The 21,914-nt window shown below is 34.3% G+C and overlaps 1 protein-coding gene and 1 pseudogene across 3 annotated transcripts in view; one reads left to right on the top strand and one right to left on the bottom strand.

The window, feature by feature from the left end:
• CADM2 (cell adhesion molecule 2) overlaps positions 1 to 21,914 on the top strand; it is a 1,089,711-nt gene that overhangs the window by 219,304 nt on the left and 848,493 nt on the right. The window lies entirely within an intron of this gene.
• On the bottom strand, positions 14,836 to 15,661 carry LOC106003958 (annotated as a pseudogene).

The raw sequence follows: 21,914 nt of genomic DNA on the forward strand, positions 1-21,914 counted from the left end.
CATTCTCATCAATAGATTTAAGGATTAAAGGATTCTGTATGTATGGTTATATTTTTTTTCTTATTTTAGCAAAAATTTAAGAACACAAATATGAATATTTTACTTACTCATTGAAATATAAATATAATTTCAAATAAACACCATAGGGCAAACTCATGGTATGAGAGTCTCAAGTAGAATTGCATATGAACATTATATACAATACTGGATTTATTTTTCTGTCTATTAAACCTCATGATTTGTTCCAATTTATACCCTAAGAAGATTATATAAAAGCTGATATTGTATAATTAATTTTCACTTGTAGCTAGCAATATTTATCTTTTACTTTTTTGTTCAATTTATAGCAGTCTAAATAAAAACTAAAGTTAAATTCATTATCCTAATAAATTAGTTTCATATTACTTACTGTGCCTTTAAGTAATTATTTTTGCATTGCTTGCTGTCAAAAAAAATTAGGTTACCTGGGGATGAATATTCTCTAATGGGAAGATCACCAGACTGCAGTCGTGGGTGAGCCCAGTTTCTATTCTTAGACTCACCCAATAATGCCCAGTCTAATCTTCTGCAAGACTTTTTAACAGTCTTCACTTTTGTTTCTTAGTTGTAAAAGGAGAGTTCAATTCAATTCAACATATATTCTGGTGACCTACTAGCAAAGTAATATAAAAAAAAATAAGGGGACACAAAAACAAGAGGTCATAGTCCTCCTTAAGATACTAAGTATCCAATACAAAGACATTACAAAAACAACTATTTTAGTGAAATACATAGAACTAATCAAATTCAAAGAGCAGTGATTCCTTTAAGTAAGTGAGTTCAGAGATAATTTACCTAAATGCAAAGTGGTTAAAGTGGCATTTAGATGTTTGAAGTGATAGACATTGACTGGTAGAAGTCTTAAGGAGAAGAATCTAGGTGGGGGAGACCACTTGAGCAAAGGCTGAGGAACTGACAGTTGGAAGGCTGTGGGGGTGGTAACGTGATGGTATATGGAGTCAAGAAAAACATTCTGGAACTAAATTGTGAGAGTCTTTTTTTTTTTTTTTTAAGATTTTGTTTATTTATTTGACAGACAGAGATCACAAGTAGGCAGAGGCAGGCAGAGAGATGGGGAAGCAGGCTCCCTGCTGAGCAGAAAGCCTGATGTGGGCTCCATCCCAGGACCCTGGGATCATGACCTGAGCCAAAGGCAGAGGCTTTAACCCATTGAGCTACCCAGGTGCCCCATACGGGATTTTATTTTTATTTGACAGACAGAGATTACAAGTAGGCAGAGAGGCAGGCAGAGAGAGAGGAAGGGAAGCGGGCTCCACACAGAGCAGAGAGCCCGATGCGGAACTCGATCTCAGGACCCTATCTCAGGACCCTAAAACCGTGACCTGAGCAGAAAGCAGAGGCTTTAACCCACTGAGCCACCCAGGCGTCCCCAGTGTGAGAGTCTTTCAAAATCAGGCTAAGTAGTTTGAATTTTCTTTTGAGGGCAAAGGCCACACCTTTAATGTTTTAAAGGATAGATCTAGGTAATCATCTGCATCTACCATTGCTGCTATTGGAAGATGCTCTCAGGCTGTTCTTAGGGGCTGTGTGTGAGAGGAGGTGGATGATCTGCACGAGGATGATGGCAGTGAGAATGAAGTACTACACGGATTTATGTATGTATGTGTGTCTATGAATACATGTAATAATAATAACATATATTCAACCTCTGAAACTTTCAACTCTTGAAATAGATGTTATTTGCACATATACATATACTGTCCATATCTATGTATTTCAGAACTCGAATAGACAGGGATTGACAAATCACAGCTTTAAGGCAGAATAGGGAGGAGACAGTGTTACTTTACAATTATGCAAAAGATTTCTAAGATCGTTTTGTAAAGCAATTCAAAAATCCCTCAAAATAAAGGATTTTACGTAATTATAAATTTATAAATAATTTCAACTCATTTATGTGACAGTATAGGATGTTTTACTTTTGAGTGAGTTTTTTTCTTTTCTGTTCTTAAGTGTTAGCAACTCACTTAATTCAGTCTTTCTGCTAAATATTCTTGAGTTTTCTCTTGACCAAATGTAATATGTCTCTCTGACATTTTAGAATGCCGAGTCATCATTTTTTGAATGACTGACAATTTGATACATTTCTGGACTATCATATACACATGTACAAATATAGCTGGAAGTCTGTACACACAAACTGATAAGGAGACATTTTAAAGAGTAAATAATTTTATTTTTTTTAAAGAAAATTCACTGAAGCATAAGCGAATGAGACATTTGAGCCCTGCAGTAGTAGGAACAATTCAATCTTTAAGGCTGAAGCTACAGGCAAAAGTCTGTTCTTAAAACAATTTCTTTTCAAATAATGTCCGATTCTTTTGTATGTAGCATGTATAAGTGCGTATCTTAGTTGTGCTGCTGTTAGCTATCATTTTGGTTACATCTGACTTAGACTATTTGGTCCTTAGGGTAAAAACTTTTGTTTTTTATTTTCCATATAATATTTAGGAATGGCCTTAGAATCAGATGAACACAGGAATTTTAAGGAATTAAAATGGTCATCTATTTCAACTTCCTGATTAGAAAACCTTTTGTGATAATTTTGGCTTCTTTTTCTATTATTTATACTTGAAATTGGACGATGAGCTCACTCCTTTCCAAAGCAGCTCACCTCATCATTGTGTAGGCCTCTGGACTTTTAGAAAGTTCAGTATTCAACCGAGTTGGAAGCTGCTTCATTTTAGCTCCTAAACATTGGCTTTTCGCTTTTTGGAAAACCCAGGAGTGCTCTGTGTTTATTTATTTATTTATTTATTTGCTTGTTTATTTATTTGCTTTCTAGCTAGAAATCCTCAGAAAAATGAGATACCCTGTTTGTTGGAGAATTCTTTATTGTTTCCTACAGCATTAATGTGGTTTTGATTTTCTTTATAAGATAATTTCTGGTGAAGTCTCTTACTACCAGCTGGCTCATGTCCTCATCGAGCTTTCCTTTTTCTTAAGCAGTGAAATAAGAGTGTAAGGGTGAACTTAAGAAAACCAAATAGCTGAATCGAACTGAACTAATATTCAGTATTTTGCTTTTTAATTACCCTTTATATAAACATTACAATTTGCTATAAAAATATATCTACTCTTTTAGACTTACTAAATTTCAGTATTGCCTTTAAGAAATTTGGGGTATTTCACAGTCATTATTGATTCTGTATAAATGTATTGAGAAGGAAAAGGCAAGATAGAAGATTGACTTCATCTAATAAGATGATGATGTATCAGGATCAGGAAGTAGGTATAACAGTACATCATTTTTGCCCTATGTATTAGTTTGCTTTGTGATTCTGGACTCAAGATGTTGTTGTTCTAGCTTGGGGAGAACAAGAACAATTAAACAAACAACCTGATAAGCAATGGACTCAAATAGACCTTTCTCTAAAGAAGATATAAAAATGGCCAGTAAAGTCATGAGAAGTGGCTCAGCATCACTAGTCTTTAAGGAAATGCAAAACAATGAGATAACACTTCATGCCTATGGAAATTGCTATTATTAAAAAGCAAGCAAATAACCCAACAATAGCAACAACAATAACAACAATAACAAAAACAAAACCGAAAATAGCAAGTGTTGGAGAGTATGCAGAGAAATTAGAACCCTTGTGCATTGCTGCTGGAAAGTGGAAAGAATTTTCCAAATTTACCACATAGAAAAAGATAAGGCATTACCTCCAAGAATTCAAGATAGAATTGCCATATGATCCAGCAATTTCCCCCTTAGGGTGCATAGCCAAAAGAGGTAAAAGCAGAGACATGTGTATGTTCATTTTCATAGCAGCATTATTTACATTAGCCAAAAGGTGGAAGCAACTCAAGTGTCTATTCATTTCTAAGGAAAATGTGGTATATAAATAAAATGAAATAATACTCAGCCTTAAGAAGTAAGGAAACTCTGACACAGGCCACAACATGGCTGAATCTTGACGTATTATGCTAAGAGAAATAAGCTAGTTACAAAATGACAAATATTTGTATGATTCCTCTTATATGACATCTCTAGAGTTGTCAGACTGATAGGGACAGAAAGTAGAATGGTAGTTGCCAACGACTGGGGAGGGGAAGGAATGGGGAATTACTGTTTAGTGGGTACAGAGTTTCAGCAGGAAAAGATGAAGAAGTTCCAGAGATGGATAGCGGTGATAGTTGCCCAACAATGTGAGAACTGTGCACTTAAAATGGTCAAAATGGTGTATTTTATGTTCTGTGCATATTACCACAATTAAGAGAGATAATCATTTATTTCAGTAAAAACTGAAGTAATGCAAAGAAGAGAGTAATGAAAGTAAAGGAAATACTAATAAAAGTGTATCTGCGCATGTGTGTGTATATGTATGTGTCACATACAATAATTCGTATAAATGATACTGTAGTTGATTTAAGTCCTTAAATCTTATGATACATGGAACATGTAATCTTATGATACATGGAACATTAGAGAATGGAAATAGTCAGGATAACAAACCAGGGACGCCTGGGTGGCTCAGTCAGTTAAGTGTTTGACTCTCGATTTTGCCTCAGTCATGATCTCTGGATTGTGAACTGAGTCCTGAGCCGGACTCTGCACACAGTTTGCTTGGGATTCTCTCTCTCTCCCTCTTCCTCGGTCCTCCCCACCCCTCCCCCTGCTCTTTCTCATTCTCTCACTCTCTCACTTTCTCAAATTCAAATAAGAAAATAAATCTTTAAAATAAATAAAACAATATTTAAAACTGTGGATTAGAACAAGGCATAATCTTGATAGTTGCATTTAATGGGTTGTTTTTTTTTTAAAGATTTTATTTATTTATTTGACAGAGAGAGAGATCACAAGTAGACAGAGAGGCAGGCAGAGAGAGAGAGAGGGAAGCAGGCTCCCTGCTGAGCAGAGAGATTGATGCAGGGCTCGATCCCAGGACCCTGAGATCATGACCTGAGCCGAAGGCAGAGACTTAACCCACTGAGCCACCCAGGCATCCCAAATTTAATGGGTTTTGAAAAATTGTCTTGGGCATTCTGAGAAAGCTTTGCCTTTATCATGCAATAAAGGCGGTGACTGCTCTGTCACTTTGTAATACTGCATTCACTGCGAGCCATAACCCTTCGCCAACTCCTAAAGATGATCTGTAGATTTATATCTAGCCGTCTTTTGATATACTGTGTTTTCTGTTAGGCAGGTATTGCCTTTATCCTTGGATTGTATAAGCTAAGTCAAAATTAGGTCAATTCTATTAGGAATAATTTTAAAAGTGATATCTTTGAAACAGTTTTATTCAATGAGATACTCTTCGATGAATGTCAGAAACCTCACTTTTTTCTATCAGTGATGTGCAGTTTGCTGTGAGGTTTTATAATTTTATGAAACTGATGACTTGATTGCTTTGGGGAAATTCACATGCAGATTTTACCTTGAAGAGTCAAAAAGCATTGCTAAATGATGGATCAAGTGTAATGGGATTAAGGATTTTTTCCATCCTTTTTATATTAATTACCCATCCATAAAGAGAGAAACTAATCACCCTGTCCCTGACTAATGCTCTGTAGGCTTTTGATATCTGTTTGATGAAACTATCACAAAAGATAAAACTGGAAAAATTATTTTCTACTTCAGATACGCCTATAACACTAGAGTTGGCAGGATTTGAGTCTCTGAGACCAAATGAATATGAAGTGATGAGATGCCACCTCGCATAGAGAAGCAAAACATCACAGCTATCTTTGATGTTAAACAAAAGTGTGATATACATGTTTCTAAAACCAGAGTCTTACTGCTCCTTAATCAGGCTGTGATACAGCTGTGGTCACTTGTGCTCCAGCTGAGAGAGGACATGTACATACAGGATGGTGTGAGCTCAATCTCTATCCAGGGCAGTAGTCTGTGCATCCTGCTTAGGCCTCCTGAGTACTAGGAAATAAGAACTGTCTAAAGTTTTAACCTAAGAGGAATATTTGTTCACCTGTTGTCACCCACTTCTACATATACAATCATTTTATTTTTTTTTCAGTTATTCCATGTGCAAAATGATACTCAAAAACTGCTGGGGGAGAAATACTCCATTAGCCACTCCTGGTGTAGTGGTAGCTAAGTTGTCCTCTATTTGTGTGAGTGAGCGACCATCTACTTTCAATAATGTGATCTTGATTAGAGATTTAATATTAGAAATGCAAAAAATTTGCCTGTACTCATGTTGAGAAATAAGTCTACAACCCTATATATAGTTAGCTACCATCTGGAACTGATAATAATTTTATTTAACACTAGGATATAGTATAAATAAACACAGAGGGCAGTTATTGTTCCTTCCATATATGCTAAGTGAGCATTAAATGTAGGACTTTGGCTAATGTATATTTCAATGTCTTAAATTAAAATTATTTACCTAAGAGGTAACAAACTATAACCTGAAGAATATACTTTTTTCTTTTTACTTTTCTTGAATTTCCATAGTTGTTAAACATTATATATAACATTTATGAGTCAATAAAGAATTTTAACACATAAATAAATATTGCTTGCCATAATACCTTGGAATAAGCTTTAGAGTCTTAAAAAAAAATATTTGCTGAATTCTGTTCTTTACTATATCTTTGGGGAAAATTTTTACCTAATAATTTGCAATGGGTTATGCTATACATTTTTTAAAATGTGAAATTAGACAAATTTATAAATTCTGACAGTGGAGGTCTGTGTATTCACATTTTTTTTTCTTTTTTAAAGATTTTATTTATTGAGGTGCCTGGGTGGCTCAGGGGCTTAAGCCTCTGCCTTGGGCTTAAGTCATGATCCCAGGGTCCTAGGATGTGGTCCCACATTGGGCTCTCTGCTCAGCAGGGAGTCTGCTTCCCCCTACCCCTGCCTGCCTCTCTGCCTACTTGCCATCTCTGTCAAATAAATAAATAAAATATTTTTTTAAAGACTTTATTTATTTATTTGACAGACAGAGATCGCAAGCAGGCAGAGAGACAGGCAGAAAAAGAGGGGTGGGGGGGAAGCAGACTCCCTGCTCAGCAGAGAGCCCGATGTGGGGCTCCATCCCTGGACCCTGAGATCATGACCTGAGTTGACGGTAGAGGCTTAACCCACTAAGCCACGCAGGTACCTCTCACAATCTCCTAATTCTGGAGATTTTGGATTAAAAACTTGCAGAAATTTGCAAATAAGCTTATTTTGCTTATGTTATATCCAGAATTTTAAGTGTAATACAGGTCTTTTTCAACAGACTATTTTTGAAATGCATGAATTTAAAATGGTTATCTTGTTTCTGAACTTTTTTTTTTTAAGATTTTATTTATTTATTTTACAGAGAGAGATCACAAGTAGACAGAGAAGCAGGCAGAGAGAGAGAGGGAGGGAAGCAGGCTCCCCGCTGAGCAGAGAGCCGGATGTGGGACTCGATCCCAGGACCCTGAGATCATGACCTGAACCGAAGGCAGCGGCTTAACCCACTGAGCCACCCAGGCACCCTCTTGTTTCTGAACATTTAAATGGTTCCTATTTGTATATATTTATTCATTCTTAAGTTAACAAAAAACTATAAAAAATCTGAGTCTACTTAAGCCTCAGATAACTAATTTACTTCTGAAAGTTCTCTTGAGAATAAAAAAGCTCTGATAACTTTACTTTCACAAAAGGAATACAGCACTTATTTTATCATTTATACTTGGAATGCTACATTTGCATACAAGTATAATTTAAAATTAAAGTAATTAGAATCAATTTAAGATTATACATGTGGATTAAAAACATTTTTACAAATTTTGACACAAGTCAATCAAAATATACAAAATAATTCCATGACTGAATAAAAGGAAATCAATACAATTATTTTTCCTGATTATTCAGTTATTACTAATGTGTAAGTGAACTCTTTGAAAATGCAGTGATGCATTATGGCATCACCATATGCATATGCACATATGTCAAAGATGTTTAAATATATAACTTTGTTCTTTTTAAATTTCTTTTTGTTTTACTGATTATCTTTCAATTGACCCCATAAGATGCAGTAAACAACATGCTCTAGATCAGCGTCCTTTCTTTTCTAAATGTTGCTTCTAATGAGTAGGCAGGGAACATACGTATTCAAATTGGTGCAAATTTAGTAAAATTAAGAAAAAAGGTGTGTAATAATATGGTGTCCTATAAAACATATAAGATTTAGTACACGGTTTTATAACAACTATTCTGTCTGTTTGTTTTAAGGGTTTTTTTTGTCGTTCCGTTTGTTTTCTTGCATTTGTGATACTTAAAACAAAAATTGCTTTTTAAAACACGAATGTGAGATCCATGCCAAAAATATGCTCTTCTATGTAATTTCTGTTCTTTAAGTTTTCTGAATATATAGTATCTGGGCCCATTAGGATAGTTTTTGTTTTTGTTTTTGTTTTGTAATAAATTATGAGTAGTAGAGAATATTTAGAATGAGGTTCTACTATCCATTTCAAATCTATATACTGAAGTGTTTAGAAGATGGTTTTGGATAGATTTCTTTTGCATTTGCCTAGAAATTGACAATATGAAATTGAAAATATGGACAATATGTGGTCAAATATATGAAATGAACATCAAGTGATCATATATATGTAATACAACCTAAAGTGCAAAAGTAAATTTCATTTATATTTTGCATATATAATACTAAACCAGCTATCTTACTGTTTATGTTTAGATTATCTTTTTCATTTAATAGGATATTGAAATGACAAATTTTACAAATTCAGCTTCATTCATTTGAGAGGATTACTTTAGTACTTTATTCACATTTATAATCCTACAAATATTTACTGAGCACTTACTCTATGCAAAGCCATATTGAGGGCACTAGGGATATAGAAGTGTACAAAATACAGTGCTGGAAACACAGAAAAGTACATAAGAAATGAGTTATTGATATTATAATACAGGGTAAAATGTCTTCGTTATCTTACATTCTATCTAGCTGGGTGATCAGACAAAAAAATAAGTACAATATAGAATATGTTATATAGTGTTAAGTACCGCGTTAAGAAGATGACTTTTGCTACCTGAAGGAAGCATAGAATTAGAAAAGATTTTTTCAGGCTGAAAAAAGGAGAAAAAGCCTACCCTACTTTTTCTCACTTGTCCACTTCTAAAGTTAGATGCTATTTTTCTCTTAATTTAAATGTTTAGTTTTCACTATTGCTGTTTAGAATTCGCAAAGTTCTGCAGTATTTCTAAAGTACTATTAGAAAGCAATCCTCATATGACAAAGCTTGAGGAGAGACTGGATTGGAACACAAGCTCTGAGACAGAGACTCAGAGAGCGAGAAGAGAGAGAGATTGACCAAGCAGTCGATTGAGAGTATGACAAACATGATCTTGAAAGTCAGAAGATTCAAAAGGCCAACACTGGGCAATATCTGTATAAAAATTTGAGGAACTGATAAATGTAAACTGTTCTAGGAATAAAGAATGAGAATACAATTTAGGCTTCTAATATATAGAGCTATTTTTTCTGATGTTAATCAAGTTTTTATTTGATTACTTCTTGAAATGTAATCCAGAAGATTTTAGTTGAGGTAATGACAAATCTTTAGGGAATTTGTGATACTGTTACTTCCAGGGTGTAAGTGATTGACCTCTAACAGAGAATGTGATAGAAAAATTTCATGGAATTATGTAGTGGCAAAAAAAGAAGATCTATGATTCATCTCTGAGGAGTTTGTGCATAAGAAACACAGTAACTGAACAAATAGACCAAAAATTTCTTTGAAGGCTCAAATGAATACAGCAATTCTGAATAGAAAAATTGACTGATAATATAGGAATAATTTGATGACAGTTCTATGAAGGCAAAGTAGAATATGCATACAAATGAGCATGCCACATCCATTTAAAAAGTCAAATAAATTGATATTTATAAGATTGAAATGCAACTGGAATTTTTAAAGGAAATTCTCCCAAAAAACACATTTCATGGTTCCTTAATTCATGTATTCAATTAATCAATAAAAATCTGTAAACTAAATGGGAGGTACTTCCTTCGTTTTGACAAATGAGGTAAAAAATGTGTAAGATCCATCCATCTTCTGGAGCTTTACCTTTCACTGAGATGAAGAAAAAAACAGAACAATTATATAAATAATAAATTAATTAAATAATACACATATGTACATAATATATATTCGTATATAGATAATATATCAATATTACTAAGAAATAAAATGGTAAACTAAATGCTAAATCAATGGCAGATTTATAAAGAGAGAAACAGGATATATATACATCTCTTCATGTGGTCCCCCCAATTACTTATTAATTGTAGTGTTTTTAACATATATCCACAATTCTTTGACACTACTTTTTTCAGGATGAGAAGCTTGATTCTCCTCTTCAATGAGATCTGGATTTAGTGACTGACTTCTAATGGAGTCTAGAAAAAATAAATAAATAAATAGCCTTGTGCTGGAGAAGCCTAGCAAATACCTTAACCAAGACATCCAAATTAACCAGTAATGTCACATTGGTATCTGTAGCCAATAGTATGTTATGTTAGGAAAGGAATTTTTCCCTTGTAGTATTCTACCATAAAATCCACAACCCCATCTAATCATAAGAAAATGTTAGGTGATTCCAAATTAAGGGACATTCTACAAAATACCTGACTATTACTTTTTAAAGATGTCAATGACAAGGAATCACAGATTGTAAGAGATGAAAAAGCTATGACAAATAAATGCAACATGGTATATTGGCTTGGACATAAGAATATAAAATTTAATTTTGATTAATGTACTATCATTATATAAGATCTAACATTAGGAGAAACTGGAATAAGAATATATGGAACCTTTTATACTACAACTACACCTCTCTTGGCAACCTAAAATTATGTCAAAATAAATCACTTTTAAAATGAAAGATTAAAGTTAACACTTGTTTTTAGGTAAATGCTTTACATACCGTAGTTATCTGTATATTTTTCTTGTGAAGCTCTCATTTTTAATCTGCAATGGAAATTTATATTTCCCCCAAAAATCTTGTAAGTATTATATTGCTGTTTAGAAGTCATTTTATTTTAATTTTAGTGACTCATTTTTAGACTGTATCATTAATTCTCACGGCCCCCCAAATCAAGTGAATACAATTCAATTATATAAAATGTTATATGAAAATGGCTCTAAAAAGTGTGCTATGTATAATTGCAATTTACACAAGATGCACTCTGAATCCTCCTTTCCAGATGATGTAAACAAAAATGATACCCTCAAATTAATACTTAGCTTTTCAGAGATTTCATCAGTGATGCTGGGGAAGGATTAAGGCATTAGAGGCTAAAATCTGTCAAGTGTGGTTATGCATCTGAGATTCACTTACTGAACCATGAACACACTTTTATTATTTTCCATGAAAAATTCACTTCTATATATCAATGCTGCATGTGACTATTAATACCAACAAGGATAAAAATAGAGCATGTTTATGTAATACATTCTGTTGTTCTTGTTTGTAATCATGGTCCTGAAATATTATCCTATGAGAAAGCACGATAGGATAATATCTTCTCCAAATTTATTTAAAGATTTCACAAAGGAAAAAAAAAACAAGCAATATGTTCCATTTCAATGTATTATGTAGCTGGGTTCTGGGAGAAGCCAGATGCACAGTAATTTCCATTCCTGAGACACTTTCTAACTTGCTGATGATTAGCCCTATCCCACAAGTGCCTTGAAAATGCTCTTTCTGCTGAGACAGCTATTTGAATTAATGGCTATTTTGTTTATGTTCAGATTTGAAGATAATAAAGCAATCCCCTCATAAATTTTACTATTTCATATAAAGTTGAACTATATCATGCCCTATGAAACAAAAAATATTTACTTATTAGATTTTAATACTACCTTATAGTCTATAGATTACAAAATCCATAATGTGAGACCCAATTTGCAGAACACAGTTTCAAAATAAGGAATGGTATATTTTCCTTATTGTTGTGACAGTGGTAATACAGTAAGAGAAAATTACAACTTAATGCAATCAATTTGATAAGCCTTTACTTACCGAGACCTGTGTTTTAGAAAAAGTGAAGGCTAAGCCTTTATACATGAAGTAATAAATGAGTTAAATTATGTCTTAGCTGGAAAAGAGGTATGAGAATAAAGAACAAAAATAGAAAAAATAGATATTTAAATGACAGAATATGAATAAAACAGTTTAGTAGGAATTAGATGGTTAAGGGGTGAGTTGAGAAAGTAAAATGTCACATAAGTCAAATAATGGGAATGATGTAAGATGTATGCGTGAGAGGCAAATATCAGCAGGGATAAAGATAAGAACCAAGAAAGGTATTTGGACTTTTGATTGAGAGACTATAGATGACCGTTGGAACAAGAGTTTCAAAGTATTTGTGAGCATGTTTCCTCATGGTTAAGAAGCCGATTAGTCTGGCAAGAAATGCAGGGGTAAGCAAGTCTTTTGGCAAGTGGCATCATTAAGAAAATAATAATTCTCCTAATGGCAGCATTCCTTTAACTACAGATTACATTTCTCAAGGCTGAGAAATAACCCAATATTTATTTGATTGTTTTTTCTCTTTTTGTGATGAAAATATGCCAATATGTTTTGTTTCATTTTGCTTATTATCTCCAGTTCCTCAACAATTGTTAAATTTCTACTTTGTTCAAAGTATAGTCTTAGGCACTATGGTGGTACTAAATAAACAAGATATATTTCCTCTTCTTTGGAAAATACTAATTTTAAAAAGTATTTGAGATATAACAGTAAAAAGGATAGTGTAAAGGAGACCATGCTCTAAAAAGACAGAACATAAAATAGTTTCTTTCAAGCACCGAGGAGGGGAAAATATCTTGAGAACTTGGTTGAAATCTGATTGGTAAGAGCTTTCAATGCCATGTTGTAGAAAATGAAGTTTACTGTGTAGGCAGTAAGGGTACCATTTGTGGTTGTAATCAACTCTCATTTTTATGTGTATGTCGAGAATTAAAGATTGGATCAGTCAAGATAAATATCCTAGACCACAGTTCAACTTCACTATGAGGTGGATGAGCTCAATTCAGAGGTGGACCGTTTAAACTAAGGGAACAGGTGCTTTTGTGGTATCTTCAGTAGTATTCTCTGACATACTTAGCACATTGACTTTGAAACAACCTTACAAAGTGTCAAAGCACTAACTCTCCTAAAAGAGAAACATAACCCCAGCTCCAAGATGGATGACAGATAGGGTATTATTTTGCCATCCCAGAAGAATATAGTGGGAGTACTCTCCTGAATCTCAAGGTGGGAGAAATGAACCCACAAGGGTTCTCTAGAGAAAATGCTCTATCTTTTCTTTTTGGCTAGGATAAATCTGGAGATAGTTCCCAGCAGTACTGTGACTAATGTTCTTGGAAGGAATCATCTATATATTGATCCAAATAAAGAATATTTATTTTAAAATTGGCATCTAACTACTCTTTCTGCTCCTCCAGAGAAAAGGGGGAAAATGTGGTGGTCCTCATTGGAAATAAGAGAATATGTTATCCAAAACACTTAACAGTCTTCTGTACCATTAAAATTTTGATATAAACCAGGAGTAATTAAAATATAATAAAATATGCTATTTTCTTATAATATACAGTATAAACCCTTAACCCATGTAACATTTTGAAAGATGAATTCACATTATCAGTATGAGTGTGTAAATAAGCTTATTTATAATAATAATATATGACATATTTAGACATACTGTGTCTACTCTGCACATTCCTCCCCTAGTTATAATGCTGATATTTTCCTGACAAAATGAAAATGGAACACATTACTCTTGTTTTTGTATGATAAAACATGAATTTCCTCTACAATGGAGCCTCTGAGGATTTGGTAGGAGAAGTTGAAGAGATATGAAATGCACTTAAGCATCTTTAAAATAAAAGTCTTTAATAAATGGGAGCCATTTGCTTCCAGCTGCTCTTAAGGATAGCAGCCCTCAAGGGGAGAAAATACAAAAATGAATGGGTGCTCAATAAATATTTGTTGAATTGAATTGAGTAACTAATTGATTATTCTTCAACCACAAAAGACATTCTGGAGCTTTTAGAAGGAAGGTATTATGGCAATTTAGCTTGATCTGTGTAACATTTATTACAGTGCCCATAGGTAAAATGTCCTGCTATGGTAAGACAGCATGCCTCAGAATGGGATTTGATAGGACACAGGCATCTGAATATGGTTGCAGGGACATGGTTTCTGGCAATATAGAAGATTTTTTATAAATTTTATATATTTTTTAAAATTTATTTATTTAAGAGAAAGCATGAGTGACCACAAGCAGGGGGAAGGGCGATGGGAGAGGGAGACAAACAGACTCCCTGCTGAGTGCCGAACCCAACATGGAGTTTGATCCCAGGACCCTGAGATCATGGCCTGAGCTAAAATCAAGAGTCAGATGCTTAACTGACTGAGCCACCCAGGGGCCCCAGAAGATTTTAAAAAATACCTTTTTAAACTAGAATAAAGGAGATGTCAGTTGCTGACACCTAATAAATCCTTAGATTTGTTATGAATATTCTTTTTTTTTTCTCTTTCCCATTGAGGGTGGGAAATGAGATCCACCAATCCACAGAAATTATTGTTTTGAACATCTAGGAAAGAATTCATAATTATGTTCCAGAACAATGGTGGAACGGTGTTATTATTCACATACTTGATTTTGAAAAGAAAAAATAGAATACTTCACAATCTAAAGTCTAGCAACTAACAAGCATGCAGATAGCAACCCCCCCCCCCCATTTTTTAAAACAGAACTTTTTTTTACTTCCATGCACAGAAAATTCAACAGTGTACACTTAGCCCAGTTTGGTGGTGAGTGCCTTTACCTTTCCAGCTTAGCAATGTAATCCACTGACTTTGGGCCCGAGACATTGCCTCCATGGTGACAGTGGATTTCATCATTTTTGTCATTGTACTTGGCCCTGATAACTCTCATCAGTTCAGCCAGAGCTCCTTTGTCTTCCAAGGTAACTTGTGTGAAGGCAACAGTGGTGCAGGTCTTCCTGTCCACCAGACTCCCCAGCCTGGCCTTTCCCTTAATAATGCCATAGAGAACCTCCCATCTTCTCCTTGGAGACAGGAAGCCAACCAGCTCAATGAGATCAACCTCATGTGCAATTACTACCAGCTGAGCTTTCTTCTTTTCCACCAGGGTGGTAACAGTATTAACCCTAGCATGTAGGACAGGGAACCTCTTAGTGGGGACATCCCCTTTGCCAGACCTCTCTTCTTAGTCCAAGCCAACAAACTCTGATTCTTCTCTTGCTTTGCCTCTCGTCTGTATTTGTTGGCTGGCTAAAGCAGCTGAGTCATTGTTTGGTGGTTCAGGCTTGAATAAACTGGTTAATGGAAGGGGGGAAGAACTTCTAGATATTTACAGAGAATATCCTCTTGCTTCTGTAGCCAGATATAGCGGGGCCATTTGACAGAGCAGATGAGTTCCCTTTTGGGCTAGATGTTCTGTCTGATGCCAGAATTCTTGGGCCTTTTCTCACACAGGGGATTGAACACCTTTTTGGCCTCCTGCTTCTTCATGACAGCAAGGCAGGATCACTTTCTTCCCTTAGCTTTCTTTTCTTTGAAGCATCTTGGATGGCTGGAAGAGAGAATACAAACCCACATTTTAAAAATCTTCAATGAAAAAAAAATCCTAATTAGAAAAATCTGGAGATAAATTATTACCTCCAGGCATGTTCTTTTATTGTATTTATCATAATTTATTATCTTTACATAGTTTAATGGCTGCCCTTAGAAACATGTACTAGCACAACTTAGATTTGGGACTGGATCTTCCTTGTTTTGAGGACAATCTTGTCCACCTTAGGATCTTAGCAGCATTTCTGGCCTATACACAGTAGATGCCAGCAGTAGACCCTCCCTAGCCCTGACAATCAAAAATGTTTCCAGATGTTACCAAATGATTCCTAAGGTGCACTGACCAGGTTGATAAATTACATGTATGTAGTTCTGTGTTTATACTGTAAAGCTAAAAGGACTGATAATTTCTATGAATACATTAAAGGAAGGTGAGCTTTATTTGCTTTAATACACTTGGAAAAATTAAATTTTTATTGTGTTAGTATTTGTTGAAAGACTACTATATGAGGTGTCTCCTTATGTTCTTATAAAACAATGCAAGTGCCTTTTATAAGGAATAACAATTAAATGTTAAGCACTGAACTGGAGTCTTTATACACATTCTTTTCTTCTTTTTTTAACATTCTTTAATTCTTAAAAAAAAAGTATGTATGGAATGTACATTCTCACAGTTAAAGAAATTAATGTTCTGGGGACTTATGTTGTCTAAGGTCACACAGTTAGAACCCAAAGTCAGCTCTTTATTAAAACAGATGCCTTGGGGCACCTGGATGGCTCAGTGGGTTAAGCCTCTGCCTTCAGCTCAGGTCATGATCTCAGGGTCCTGGGATCGAGTCCCACATCGGTCTCTTTGCTCTGCAGGAAGCCTGCTTCCTCCTCTCTCTCTCTCTCTCTCTCTGCCTCTCTGCCCACTTGTGATCTCTCTCTGTCAAATAAATAAAATCTTTAAAAAAAAAAAAGATGCCTTTTCTTTGTAGTACAGTGAAATTGCATGGCTTAACAAGCTGGAAGAAAATATTCTATCATATCTATGTTTTATAGGCCACCAACATAATATTTAACTTGCTATTGTTTTAAAGATTTCCCAATAGTTTGAGACTTTATATTCATTAAAATTTTAAAGCAAGGTAATATTAATAATTTTTCAAAAACCTTTTTAAGGTTCATTTTGAGAATTTTTCCATTAATAAAACTCAAATACAAAATAGAAATGTCCCATCATAAATTTAAGAACCTCTTTACTAAAACTATATTAAATTTGTTATTTGAAGGAAAATATTGGATTATATTATTCATTTGTAATTTTGTTTCTTTGTCACTTAGTAAATGCTTAACATGCTGATTTATGAACCTTCTCTTTCCTGAAAGAGCCAAGGTAAATTGCAATTGGCAGTGCTGTAAAGAAGTCTAAATTATTTTCTTTCATGAGTAATATGAAAAATTGAAGTGTAATTGATGGTCATTAAAAACCAATGTGGATTCTTATAAGCACAGAAATAAAAACTCTTGTCTAAAAAAATAGTAGCTGAAAAAAGTAATTTTAATGGACTTTAAAAAGCGCAAACATATGCCATCAACAAATCTTTGCAGACCTTTAGGCTTTTTTTGGAGTATTTTGATTAGAATAATAAAGTGATTGTCATATTTCATTGACATAACATGCACATTTTTTTTTTACATTTTAACATACCTGTATTGTGAAGCATCTTAAAATCCCAGTGTATCAGAATGAAATTAGTATTTTTCCCTTACATAAAATAATGATGCGAGTTACTATTGATGTTTACATTCAGTAATTGATAAAACTTAATGAAATATTTTAAAACATGTCAATGCTTAAATTTTTGGTTCTAGAAATTTTGATTCCTATGTTTAATAGTTTAGACAATGGCATTGGGTGCTAATTATAATTTCTGTTGGCTATGTTGATAGCAGAAACCTCTGAAAAACACATATTTCTAAAATATTTTCAGTATCAGTATTCTTTGCTGTCATTTAAAAAATTTATTTGTTCTTTGTTTTTGTCTTAATGTTATGTGTATCCACAAATCATTTTGAAAGATAGCTGGTAAACCTTTTCAGAAATGCATTTTAAGTAACCACAAAATTACTATATATCTATCAGATCAGATAGATTTATCAGTTCCAGTTGTGGGTTTTGGTTCATTTCAAGTACGTGAAAAATATTTGTTAAAATATGAGAATAATAATTTCCCAAAGGTATGATTCCTTCTGTATTTGCTCAGGATATTTTCTGCTGATTTTTTTAATAATATAAGTACAAGACTTTATTATATTGTTATATAGTTCATATAGTTAGATTTTATTTTCAAAATAGATAGGATTCAATATGTGTATTTCTTTTTTTCATATTTGTATGCTCATAAAAATATCCTGTACATGTCAATCAGCATAACCTAGTTTAAGCAGAAATATTATTGTAGGATTACATTTGGTTATCTGTCTTTTTCTAAGCATGAAAAGCCCTTGATATTATATCTTTTAAGCAAGCATTTTAAAAATGAAGAGCAAATAGACAAGGGTTTTGAAGTTTGCATCTGTTGATGCAGAAAGTTAGCTATTAATATTACATATATTCAAACTAATCACAATTTATGGAATTAACTATAAGTGAAACCATGTAGAATGGCATTTCATGCTTTTGGTTTCCTGTGACTTGAAAGGGAGTTGTTTTCCTCTGACAGATTACAGAGGATTTGGTATCAACTTTCCATTCCTCAAATTTAGGTTGCAAGCTTTTTTTCTTTTTCTTTTTCAAAACGATAAGTGGAAGCACACTGAACCTTGAATAAATAATGTTTGCATCTCATAATCTAAAGCTAAAGCAAATGAGGGATTTGAAACAATTGTTTAGGTAATTTAAGTTCCAATCAATAGCTCGTTTTGATAGAAAAAATCTATTATGTTTATCAAGAGGACACATAAATAAACTGATATACATTTATGTTCTAAAATAAACAGTGTACAAAACTTCTTAGGTATTACTTTGTCCTCCGGAAGCTACTCTTTTAACAGCAAATGCATGGATGTGCATGGGCACAGATAACTCCGGTTAAATTAAGTAAATGAGGTAGATTTGAAACAACAAATATTTACTTTCTCATAATTTCTGTGAGTCAGGAATCTAGGCAAGCCTTAGCTGGGAACCCTGGCTCAAAGCCTCTCCCAGAGCTGCAACCAAGGTGGAGACTGGGGCTATAGCCATCTCAAGGCCCCACTGAGGTCCATATCCAAATTCACTCTCTCACATGGCTGTTGGCACATACCAGTTCCTTGATGACTGTTGTCTAGAGATACCAGTTCTCCATTGGGCAGTTCACATGAGGCAGCTGATTTCCCTCAGCAAAAGCAAAAGAGACCGAGAGAGTGAGCAAGACAATAGCCAGAATCTTTTGTAACCTAATCTTGGAAGTGTCATCCTATTACTTTTATTATATTGTATTCTTTAGAAATGAGTCCCTAGGTCCAGACCACACTCAAAAGGAGAGGATTGCAAATGGGATGAATATTCAAAGGCAAGGGTCATTGCAGGTCATTCCAAGGGCTAACCACCACAGCTCCACCAGATCTCAGCAGGATTCCTGTTCCCTGCTAAAGCCAAAGTTTTTCTCTTCTTTGCTATTTGTGGTTAGGCACTTCTTTTCCCTTAATAAATTTCTTTTCTGCTTTCACCACATGTTTTTTTCTACCTCTTGTAAAGGGTTGTAACCACTCTTCCCCATCATCGGAAACGTGAAACTTCACAGGCACATTTCTGTGTTGAAATTTATACTGTTCACCTTCTGCAAAATGTTGTCTCTGAATGGCAAGGCTGTGCTGTGGTTGGGTTTAAAATGAATTAAGGAAATTAATAAGTGAATTCTGTCCATGAAATTATATTATTCCCCAAACTCACACAAAATTAGTGGCTGCAGAAATTTAAAAGAAAGGTGATAATTTTGAGTAGGGCATTTTTAGAGAGGGCGGAGGGCAAGAATTGGCGGGCGAGTATTCAGCAAATTAATGAACGGCAGATCCGAATCACCGAATGTAACAAGGGAATGTGTCCTCCTCTGTGCTGCCGACCTCAACTTGTAGAATGCAGTGATTATTATTTCTTACTAACTTCCATAAGTTTTAATTTCCCCTGATGAACTAGGATTTATTGTTCTCATAAAGTTTTCTTAATAAACGCAATGAGATTGGTAACGGCACCAATTAATTAGTCAAGTACATATAAAATCCCAAGTGTTTATTTAACTTGATCTTTAAAAAAGAGTCAAAAGACAGATACGTAAAGAGCTAAAATGTGTAGCAACCTTTTTTTTTATTTCAAATTTTATTTTTAGAAAAGGGAAACATATAGGTGATTGTGCTTTGTAATCAGTACATATAAATGATACTTTATGGACAAAATATATGTAAACAAATAGAAGTCCTTAGAACAGAGATAGGTGGAGAAGCAAATAATTATCTTTGTAAAATTAATAGCTAGGTAAACTTACGTTCTTAGAGTTACCTACTACTTTCTTTTTACATAACCTAATGCAAAGTTTTGCGCCATCTCACATTCTCTTTTACTCACATATTTTAGATAGATCATACCTTATTTTTGATTCACCAATAGCAAGCAACTCACTTTTACAAAGAATACACACATTGCTGATTAATAGTCTTATAATAGATTGAGTATAATGGTAGCAAACATTTATTTAGTATTTACTACATGACAAACATTTTTTAGTGCCTAATGATATTAACATATTTAATAATTAGTGCAATGTTTTGACAAAATACTCTTTATAATCTCCAATTTTCAAATGAAGATGCTGAGAGACTGGTAAGTTCTTTGCTGGTATAACTGGACCATAAACCGGTAAACTTTGGTTCCATATTTGTGCTCTAAGTTGATTGTAGTTTAATTACATTATAGGATCTGATAAAAATCAATGGTCCTAAATAAAAAAAGCACCATAAGGACAGAAGTTTTTTTTTTTTTTTTCCCCACACTCCACGATATATGTGGCTACATGTGACTCCATGTGACTACAGTGACTGCATGAACGTATACATAGGTTACATTATTAACTGGGGTATAAGGTATTAATAAATTCTGAAAGCCTAAATGATGATTCACTTTTCCCTAACATCCATCATCAGAAACACTGCTTTGTTAATTTCCAGAGGTATTAATCTGGAACTAATGGAAAACCTGTGATCTCTGGAAGGTTTCCACATTCAGGGTCAACAGATGCCTGATAAAGAAGAGCTACTTTTAGAGAATCAGATGAAGCAATTATTTTTCACTAACTACTCGAAGCCCAACCAACTTTGTTGTCACAATGTCTAAAGAACCCAATTGCTCATGTAAAGTGGAATTTTACATGTAAAGTTATATATTTATTGACAGCTTATAATAAATCATTCATAATAAGAGAAAAATACATCCCATGGTCAAGCACAGGAACACAAATTAGAGGCCCGTCAAATCAACTTCAGGGTGTGCTAGATGGCACAATTACAATGCACAAAATTGAATCTTCAAGATCTGAAGCTGTTCTTTGCTGAGAAATTTTATTGCTTCTTGCTCAACTTTTAAGCGGAGTATTTTAGAATTTAATTATTTGGTAAAAGCAGCACTTATCTTCCCCTTTTTCTCAATAGTATATTAAAAAAAAAAAAGATTTTATTTATTTGATGAAAAGAAACAGCAAGAGAGAGAATACAAACCAGGGAGTGGGTGGGGGAGAAGCAGGCTTCCGGCTTATCAGGGAGCCCAATGCGGATCTAGATCCCAGGACCCTGGAGTCGTGACCTGAGCCAAAGACAGACACTTAACAACTGAGCCAGCCAGGCACTGTCGTCGTCGTCTATAGTGTATTTCTACGTGTCCTGTTGACATTAAAAGAAACACGTTCAGGAAATTCCACTTTTTAAAATCTTCCTCCTTGGGTGTTGACAAGAGCTCATCCTCTTTAGTCATCACAAAGAGAACACACTGAGCACCTGGCATGTGCTAAATGCCTTGCTGCACGCCATTTGGGCTGCCAAGAAGTGGAGGAGTAGGAAGGAACCCCAAACAGCTTTAAAAGTGGAAATGTATATCAAAGGTTTCAAAATAAGTGTGTACATGTTTTAGAAAGTGAGAAAGTAAAGACTAATGTGAAGTGGGAAACGGTGGAAATATTTGTGAAGGATATGGGAAGTATAATTTTTTAAAAGATTTTATTTATTTATTTGACAGACAGAGATCACAAGTAGGCAGAGAGGCAGGCAG

This window comes from Mustela putorius, unplaced genomic scaffold (assembly GCF_011764305.1).
Source record: "Mustela putorius furo isolate JIRA1106 unplaced genomic scaffold, ASM1176430v1.1 tig00003834_pilon_pilon_pilon, whole genome shotgun sequence".
Lineage (NCBI taxonomy): Eukaryota > Metazoa > Chordata > Mammalia > Carnivora > Mustelidae > Mustela > Mustela putorius.